Source organism: Sminthopsis crassicaudata, chromosome 4 (genome assembly GCF_048593235.1).
Source record: "Sminthopsis crassicaudata isolate SCR6 chromosome 4, ASM4859323v1, whole genome shotgun sequence".
Classification (NCBI taxonomy): Eukaryota; Metazoa; Chordata; class Mammalia; order Dasyuromorphia; family Dasyuridae; genus Sminthopsis; species Sminthopsis crassicaudata.
This window is the reverse complement of record NC_133620.1, coordinates 174,046,003-174,056,178: the sequence shown is the minus strand read 5'-3', so window position 1 is coordinate 174,056,178 and position 10,176 is coordinate 174,046,003.

The window sequence follows — 10,176 nt, the reverse complement described above, 5'->3', positions numbered from 1 at the left end:
TCACCTTCAATTTACCTTATTTATATCATGTTTGTATTTACTTAGTAATTTTCATTTCCCCTCCCCCATCAGACTGTGAGCTTTTTGAGAACCTGGGATGTCTTTTGCCATTCTTTGTATTCTCAGTTTGTAGCACAGTGTCTAGCATATAGTAAGTGTTTGGTGATCAAAATATGAAGCATAAGTAAACTTCCCCAACTTAAGTTCTCAATCATTTGAATTGTGGGTTTCATATAATTTACGCATAGACACACATATACATATATACACTCACACCTATCCACGCTCACACCCACATATATATATCTCACCTAGGTAAATTTAGGTGAATTCTTCTGATTCAGTGTATTTCTGGCAACTATGTAAGTCACTGCCCTGCTCTGATATCTTGCTTTGCAGATCAGATTCATTCCCATGTAGAAACAAGGGCGTACCACATTCAAAGAAGTGAAAGGCCCTTGTGGTATCAGGAAAAAGTAAACCTACTTCTGTTATAAGGATTTTTCAGTGACTCATTTTTCCCCAACATCAAACCTGAATTAAGATAGTGCTGCCTCTAACAGTTGTATTTATAATTCTGTTCTTTTTAAGAATGAATATTGCCCCAAGAAAATGTACAAAAGTTGTAGCTTTTGAAGAGCACACTTCCATGAAGGTTAGAGATACTATAATGGCTGTTATTTTAAGAAAGCATGGCCTGGCTAAACTGTGGATTCAAACCCACAATGAAAAAGAATTGACATCCTAGAATATGCCTCTGTTCCTATAGATTTCTTTTATTTGCAAACTCCTCTAGGGACCTCTATTTTAAAGTACCTGGTTTCATTCCTAATTCTCTAGATTTCATTTCTTACCTCTTCCTTTTTTCAGTTTGTGTGTGTGTGATCCTCCCCCATTAGAATGTAATCACCTTAAGAGAAGAAATAGTCTTTCTTTTTATTTGCATTTGTATTCCTAGCATCTTAGGATGTAAACAGTAGCAAGCACTTAAATGTTTAATGCCATCAAAGTGCAAAGAAAAGTGTGGTTGAAAATCAGTTCCACTAGAGCAGTAATGAATTGAACCAGCTACACCCAGTGAAAGAACTCTGGGAAATGAGTATGAATCACTATATAGAATTCCTAATTTCTCATTTTTTATTTCCTTTGCAGGTTAATTGTACACTATTTCAAAGTCTGATTCTTTTTGTGCAGCAAAATTATGGACATGTATACATATATTGTATTTAACATGTACTTTAATATATTTAACATGTATTGATCTACCTGCCATGTGGGGGAGGGGGAAGGGAGAAGGAGGGAAAAAATTGGAACAAAAGGTTTTGCAACTGTCCATGCTGAAAAATTATCCATGCATATATCTTGTAAATAAAAAGCTATAATTAAAAAAAAGATCTATCAAAAAAGAAAAAAGAAAAGTGTGGTTGAAAATAATCCTAAGAACTAAATAACTATCATTGCAATATAGCCTAATTAATCATCAGAAAGAAAGCAAAAAAACTTCAGAAGACTGACAGCTGGAAGAATTGGTACTGATTTTCCTACAATGAAGAAGTGAGTTTCTTGAAGTTAGAATATCAGCAAGAAGACCTGTAACTAACTGCTGACCATTAAAGGAAGAAAAGCTGTTTATAGTAATGTTCTGGTTAGCTTTCTGAAGATCTTGCAACCAGCCTTCCTTTCAGCAGATTAATCACCACAAGAATAGCCAGGGATAAAATCCAAAAGTCTTTATTGTCTCCTTCACAATCTGTCTCCTTGTCTGGGGCTCTGCTAGCTTTCTGGAGACCCTCCAGAATGGGTCTTAATTTCAGTGGAGGAATGCAGGAGAGCCACCACAAAGGTCTCTTTTTAGAAGGCTGTCTCTGGCTCAGTTCCTCCCCACTTTATATACTCTATTACAATTACATCATTACAGTATTCTGAGTATAAGCTGATCATTATATCACTAGGGAACCATTATTTGTTGTAAGATTAAATCAATCATACAGAACTAGAGAGCTCACTTGCTAAACTAGATAACCATTGTCTTATCAGTTCCACTGAGTTAACACCTGGTTTAAATCAATCATACTCAGCCTTAAGTATATTTTTCCAAAGTTCCTGCCCTTTACAGTTTATCTTAGGCAAGATAATCCAAAGACTGGAGCACCTAAAATTGGAAAAAAATAATTTTTTACTGAAGAAACTCACAATTTCATTCAAAAATATAGCAAAAAGCTTTGTCAGAAATCCAGGTGAGACTGTAATATCTGAACATCGTCATCAGATTGTAACACACAAATACACACACACACACACACACACACACACACACACACACAAACATACACCCCCCCCCCTACAGACACCATACCAATTTATGGAAGATTTATTTATGGCAGGTCTTTGTTCCCATTGAGAGACTAGTGAACATTACAATAATAATACATTGTAATGCATACATTAATATGTATATGTTACATATTATATATTATATATATCACTCCCATATATATATAATACAATAATATATTGATATACTATGAAGTGTTAGGATTACTAAGTGAGAACTCAGGTTGTCTGGACAGTGACAAGGTGAGAATTCAGGTTTTCTGGACAATTACAAGGTGAGAACTCAGGTTGACTTGATAGAGGGGGCAAGCTCATTGGCTGGAGTGGTTCTTCCCAGAAGCCCTTGCATTATCCCACGCTCATTCTCTGGGAGGATAAAAGAGACAGCACTGGGCCCAGAGATCAGATTGGCCTGGAGAAGGATAAGAGCTGGAGGAGATTCAGAGCCAGGATTCAAGAAGAGGGTCTCTGCATTGTATCAGGCTTGACGGGGCTCCCTGCAGGAAGGGAAGTCACTTCTCTGGACAAGAGTTAACAGCAACTTCCTGGAGACAACGGTTCGTTACAGGAAAAAGAATCTGTCTGAGAGATTTGAGTAGAAGACACAGCAGATCTCTTCCCAGAGAGTGATCCGGCAGCTTCTAGAGACGACAGCTCACTACACTCCAGCTTAGCAGATCTTAGGATGAAATGCTTGTTTTCTTCTGATCAACTACAGTGATCAACTACAGCTTCTAGAGACGACAGCTCACTACAATTGGCGCCCAACGTGGGGCAAGGACTTTTGCTTATCCTGACAAGAGGAGCTAGACCAGACCTTCGCAATGAAGCTAAATTATTCTACAATTACAGAAATTGCCAAATAGAGCTGGAACACTGTAATACAGTTTCGTAACATGGTATATTTCACAACAAGTTAAGAAATGCATTATCAGAATATCAGGAGTCTCCTGTTTTCCAGAGGTAAGGCCCAGCAAGTAATCTGTGCCGTGAGCTTGACAAAATAACAATACTTTGCTCTCACCTTCTGGATGATCTCACCCTCCACAAAATCATAATTATCATATGGTTTTAACTAGCACCTGGTGTTCTCTGAGCTTGGACAAGTTTGGGTCATGAAGTCCTGCTATGAATCAAGCTTGTCACATTGTTACTGTTAACTCTCACTGTCAGGGCTACAGCTCACAGCATAAACATTGGTGTAAGTATTGAGCTCTCCCTAAACTGCTCCAAGTCTCCCTATTAGGGGAGGCTCCCCAGCACATGTCATTGCTTGTAAGCCATTTCCCTCAATTTGAAATTAAACTTCTGTTTGATTCAACAGTTTCCTTTCTCTAACTTGATCTGTTCTGTTCTGGCCATCCACAGGTTTAGAGTCCTTGTTGATATTATCTAACAGATAGAGATAAACATGCATCAGCAGCCTTAGAACTTGCCTGATATAAAATGTCATTGAAAATATATGGGCAAAAATAAAATAAAATAAATACATGGGCCATAAATTAAGGCTTGACTTGGAAAATTGTATAATTCCTCAAAAGCACACTATCTTAATGTGATATGTTTTCATAATGAAGAATTTTAAAAATGTGTTAAAATCTTAACTTAATATCAAATTGTTTTAAACAAGTAATTGCATCAGAAGAACATATTGCACATTAAATGGTTTTTAAGTGTAAAATTGTCGGGTTTATGATATAGGTCAATAAGTGCAATTTTTTTTTTTTTTGTTACCATAAGTTCAATCAAGTCAACATGCATTTAATAAGTGCCAAGCAGGTGGTGCAGTGGAGATTCATCTAAGTTCAAATCCAACCTCAGATATTTACTCTGTTGACACTGGGTAAATCACTTAACAATGTTTTCCTCAGTTTCCTCATCTGTAAAATGATCTGGAGAAAGTAATTGTAAAGCACTACAAAATCTTTGTCTCTATCCCAAAACCAAAATGGAGTCACAGTGAACATGACTAAAAAAATGACTAAATTACAAAAATGCAGGAAGTTCTGTGCTAGGGGCTGGGGAAAAAAAGAGAGACAAAAAATAGCCATTGCATTCAAGGGGCTCGTATTCTACATGAGGCAACACACAAATAACTATGCACATATAAAATATGTAGTATAAATGGGAAATATTCTCTGAGGGAAGAAATGAAGGAAGTTCTTTGGAATTATGGATAGAATATATATGGAGTAGAGAGGGATGGGAATGAAAGCCAGATAACAAGGAAATAAATAAGAAAAGAAGTGAGAAAGTAAAGGTAATGAGTATAAGCTATTCTTTCAAGTACTTTGCTAAAGCTGTAAGTTTGAGAAGATAGTAAAATCCAGGTAAAGTTTTTAAGCACAGCCTTACTAAGGAAAAACATGTAGAATGAATTTTATTTTATTGTTTCTGACTTTTGAATATTAATGCTCCATATGCAATACCTTTGTTGACTTTCTGTTAGTTAGAATTTCATAATATTCTCTTGTTATGCTTGATAATAAGCTTACTATATGATTTTTGCAAATATATATACATATAGACAACAGTGAAAATGGAAAGAATTTATCTCTTTTTACTCCTTGGTTCTTATCTTTTCGTTTCTCATCTTTCACAAGCAATGTGTTCCTTCCCACACTCCCTAGAGTTTCCAAGGAGAGAAGGTGGAAGGGAATCAGAGTGACTTTAGTCTCCTGTAAATATGTGACAAAATAAAAGAAAACAGCTTAAGGATCTGGACACATTCTTTAGAAAAAGGCTGTTTATTGAATTATGATCTCCTTTGTATATTCTTTTTCTAAGTAGAAAAAAAATATATATCTGCTTAGGAAATGAATTCTGTTGCTTCTGAGCCTACTTCACTTTCCTAGTAGTTTGACACTAAAAAAGAAAGACACTGATTTAGCTTGAGAAGAGATAGTATTTGGTTACTTTTCCTTGAGAAAGAGTTTCTGTTAAGGAGCATAAGTTTCACTTTCATTTGGCTGTAGATGTTCTGCTCCTAACTATGAATTTCATTGACGGGAGTTAAACTATGCTTGCCCAGAAAAGACCCCTAATAGCTTAAGGTTTTGCCTCTAGGTCATTCAGAATTAAAGAAGAGACGCTAGGAATCATTCATCTAATTCCTTTCCCTACCGTTTTTGTTTTGTTTTGTTTTGTTTTGTTTTGTTTTGTTTTGTTTTGTTTTGTTTTTCAAACAGATGAGAGAATTGGATGCTCTATATTTCTCCAATGGAGAATTTATACAATTGCCTAAGGGCAGATAAAAACTAATTCAAGTCTGATTACAATCAATGACAATAGAGAAAAGGATGAATTTACCACTTGGACTTATCTTTGAGACTAGTTTTTTCCCATATAGTGAGGGTGTGGGGTGTGGAGAAAGTATTAAATAAAAATAAATAGACCAATTCTTGATTTTCATGCTCTATTTTGCAGTTACTTGTTTCTTTATGTAATCCTAGAAAAATAACTTATTATAAAGACATATCAACAATAACATTTTAGGAACAATATTCCTGTAATAAGAATAAAATGAATCATTCTTCCTTACCCTATCTCTCATAAAATATTTCTTCTTTTATTCCATCAAACACAGTGGAAAAGAATGCTGAATTTGAAGATAGAGAACTTGTATGCAGATTTCACTTTTGTCTTTATTATTCTAACAAGTCACTTAACTTTTCTGGGCCTTATTTTTCAACTTTAAAATAAGAGAATAAGAATAAATGACCTCTAAGATCCCTTCTGAACCAAATATTAATATTATGATCAACAAATGTTTATTGAATGAAACTCCAAGATGTTGTGTTATAAATTCTGGGGAATATAATCTGCTGTAAAATCAATATTACAACTAAGTGGTTTTCTTTGGAAAAGACAGAAATGGTATAGTGGGGTGTATAAACACCTAGGTTAAAGGAAGAAAAATGCTTATTAAGCACTGACAATGTGCCAATAGTTTATGTGAATTATTATTTCATTTGGCTTTTTCAAACCTGGGGAAATAGTAGTTATTTTATTCTGACTTTTCAGATGAAGACAGTGGTTGTAACTTGTTTAGGATCACAAAGATAGTAATTCTCTGAGGCAGAATTTGAACCCTAAAATTCCTGATTCTAGGTCTAGTCCTATATTTAAGGTAATGCATCAAAGAGAGAAGATGTTGCCTAATCTCTAGGAAACTGCACTCAAAATCATGAAGACTTGTATTCCACTTCCTTCTATCCATTAAATGATGTGGGAAAGTCATTTAACCTATTTCTGTCCTTGACAACTCTTAGAAACTATAATTTGCTGATCTACATTGATAAATAGAATTTCCTACATTCATGAAATCATAATCCTGATAATAAAGGAAGTGGAGCAACTTTGTGAAATTTCAATTAGACAATCTAAGATTTACTTTGATCCTTTCCTCAATGCAATTTGAGTAAGATTTATAATCCCAAAGTTTAGTACAACAAAATATGGAGGACATAAAAGGGCAGTCACTAAAACAAGATAGATGGAAATACTCTTCATAAGAAGGGGCAATCAGGAAGGATGGAAACCAAGTTCACTGCTAGTGAAATCTGTAAAATGAATAAAATTTAATGGGTTTTTTATTAGGTTTTAATTTGAGTCAAGCAGAGGCAGGCCTTAAGGAGGAGTGGGGATCCTAGTCCTGGCCACTAGAGCTGATTCATGTTGGGGAATTGGTCAGCCAATAAACATTCATTGTTGTTGTTTTTCATTTCAGTCTTGATGTGTCTGACTTGTGATATCATTTGGAGTTTTCTTGGTAAATATATTGGCAAATATATGCCATTTCCTTCTCCAGCTCATTCTATACATGAGGAAACTGAAGCAGAGTTAAGTGACTTGTCCAGTGTCATATAGCTAGTTAAGTATCTGAGGCTGGATATGAACTGAAGAGGATGAGTCTCCCTAACTCCAGGTCCAACAGTCTACCTACTGTGTCACTTGGTGGCCCAAACATTTATTAAACACCTACTATGTGTCAGGCACTATATGAAGTCCTGGGAACAGTCCCTGCCTTGGGAAAAGAGCACCCACAAAAGGATGCTTTTATAAAAGGTGATGGGTGAGAATGCCTGGGTAATAATTATTGACTAGTTGATATTCAATTAGAAAGAGGATTTCAGGTGTTCCTTTACCACCACAATTGAGATGCTAGAGATTTTAACTCCTCAAGGGTTTCTTTGTTAAATTGGTGAGGACGGAAGGGAGAGAGAGAGTCTCATAAGGTCTTTACACTTTCCATAATCTAAGGTTTTTATTTAGGAGTGATTTGAACTTAGTGTATCCAATTCCAGCCTCCAAAAAAGGGAAATTTCATACCCAGAGAGAGACCTGTGCTTACCATCTTAAAAATGAGTGATGAGTGATAAGAGGGAATAAAGTAAAGATCACAAACTTTTCTTGCCCATCCCAATCCCTTTCAGACTTGCTCCTAAAATGATTTTCACTGAATCAGATTAGTGACTAAGAATGCTGTGGAGACTAAAAGAAATCTCTTCACACTCTTACTTAGGCACTCATTCTTGCTGCCATGATGAATGTTAGAGACCCATGCTAAAAACTAGAGGATAAAGATTGAGTTTAAATAAATTTTCTGATCTGTAGAAAGAATACTAGCTTTGAAGTCAGAGGCTATGCTTTCAAATTCCAACAGCCTTCCCGTGCCCAACTTTCACCATCTGTAATGTCAAGGGGTTGGACTATGACCTTTGAGATTTTCATGATCGGAGGATTAAAAAATCTAGACTTCTACATTCTGACTGGCTAAATATTGCCCATAACTATGGCTTAAATCATAGAAGGGCTGAGATACTATGCTAAAAGGATTAAAAAATGCCTCTCTTATGAAAAATTTAAAGGTCCTGTAGAAATGGCTCAACTGAGGAGACACTAGCAGAGAGCAGTTCATCAAAGACACTAGCACTTAAATAAAAATACCAACAGAAAACAATCCTATAGAAGGGTAACTCAGCAGAGATACTATGGCTTAGCAAAGATGGAATCTCAAAGCACCAGAGTATTGAGGTAACAGAGGTATATCGCAGTGTCTTCTCTGAAAGAATTCTTTATTCAGTCTTCAACATAAGGAAAGGCATTTATTTAGGGGTAATGTGCTCAGCAGGGCCTATTCCTTAGATAGGCACCTCACTGGAGCAAATCATGAAGTTTATGTAGAGCAGAAAATGTTAACAAACATCTTGAGTCTGGTTCAAGATTGCCTGGTAATGGAAGCAAACCGGAGATATTTGTGCAGCTAGCCATAATGCATACAGAAAAGCTGATTCTGGGTGGGTATTAATTCATGATAATGGTATTAAAATAAATCCCTCCATATCAACAGTTCACTTAAAGGACAGTTTTTGGTGTTATTGCACAGCTACTGACTTAGAGAAAATTCCTTCTGTGGCTTCATGGCCAACATCCTACATGGATAATTCATTCATTGGTTAAAATATGTTTATTTAGGGCCAAGTAGATCCTTGTTGTCTAACAATTGTTGCCAACATATTGTTGCTGACACTGCTGCCCCCATCAGGAGGACAGTGTCACCTATATGGAGAAAAACATGTAAGAAGACTTGGAGTTCTAGATTTACTTTTTTTTTTTTTTAACATTTAAATTTATTATTTTTTCTTAACATTTTTTTTTAATTTTGAGTTTCAAATTTTCTTCCTCCTGCACTCATTAAAAAGATAAGCAATATATCATATCTGAAATCATGTATAACCTTTCTATATGATCTATATTTACAAAAAGCAAGAAAAATAAATAAGGAGAAAACGATATCTTATTTTACACTCAAGAGTTCATCAGTATTTTCTCTGTAGAGTTAGATAGCATTTTTTATCATGAATTTTTTGTAACTGAGAATTGAATAGAATAGCGAAGTCTTTCACAATTGATTATCATTAGATCTGCTGTTATGGTGCACAATGACCTTCCAGTTCTTCTTCTTTGTACCAGTTTATCTTGCCATGTTTTTTCTGAAACTACCTGGATCATCATTTCTTATAGTACTCTGTCACAATTGTGTAATACTGGGAGATGGTAATGTAGTAGAACATTGATGAGTAAAGGGCTACTGAGCAGAACCAGTGACTCCCTTTTGTAAAACATGCTCACCCATTGGCAAACTGCTAAATGAAGAGGGAGATTCAAGGAAACAGCAATATGCACGCAGACAAAGAAATGCAAAACAGAATTCACACAATGCTCAATACACATGGAAGCTCCTCTGGTTACACATATAACACAGTTCTTTGTAAGATTACATTTGGTATTTCCTCCTTCATTTCCTTTTTTTCTTCAGGAAAAAGTGTGTATGTACTTCTTTCCCTTGAAGAAGGTGGCATTTTAGCTGACTTTCAAAGGAACACAGGAATTCTAGGGAGGAGAGATGACAAAGGGCTTAAGTAAAGGCAGAGAGATAGTGCCTATTACTTTCCTTTTAAATTTTGTTGTCAGGAATCAGCTACAGCCAGAGAAGGAACACTGGGAAATGAGTATAAACTGTTTGCATTTTTGTTTTTCTTCCCAGGTTATTTTTACCTGCTGAATCCAATTCTCCCTGTGCAACAAGAAATTCAGTTCTGCACACATATAATGTATCTAGGATATACTATAACACATTTAACATGTATAAGACTGCTTGCTATGGTGGGGGGAGGGGAGGGAGGAGAGAGGGAAGGGAAAAGTCAGAAGTGAGTGCAATCGATAATGTTGTAAAAAATTACCCATGCAGATTTTCTGTCAAAAAGTTATAATAAAAAATAAATTTTGTTTGTGATTGTTTTGAATAAATTGTTTTTCTGTAAGTTATTTTCTTAATAA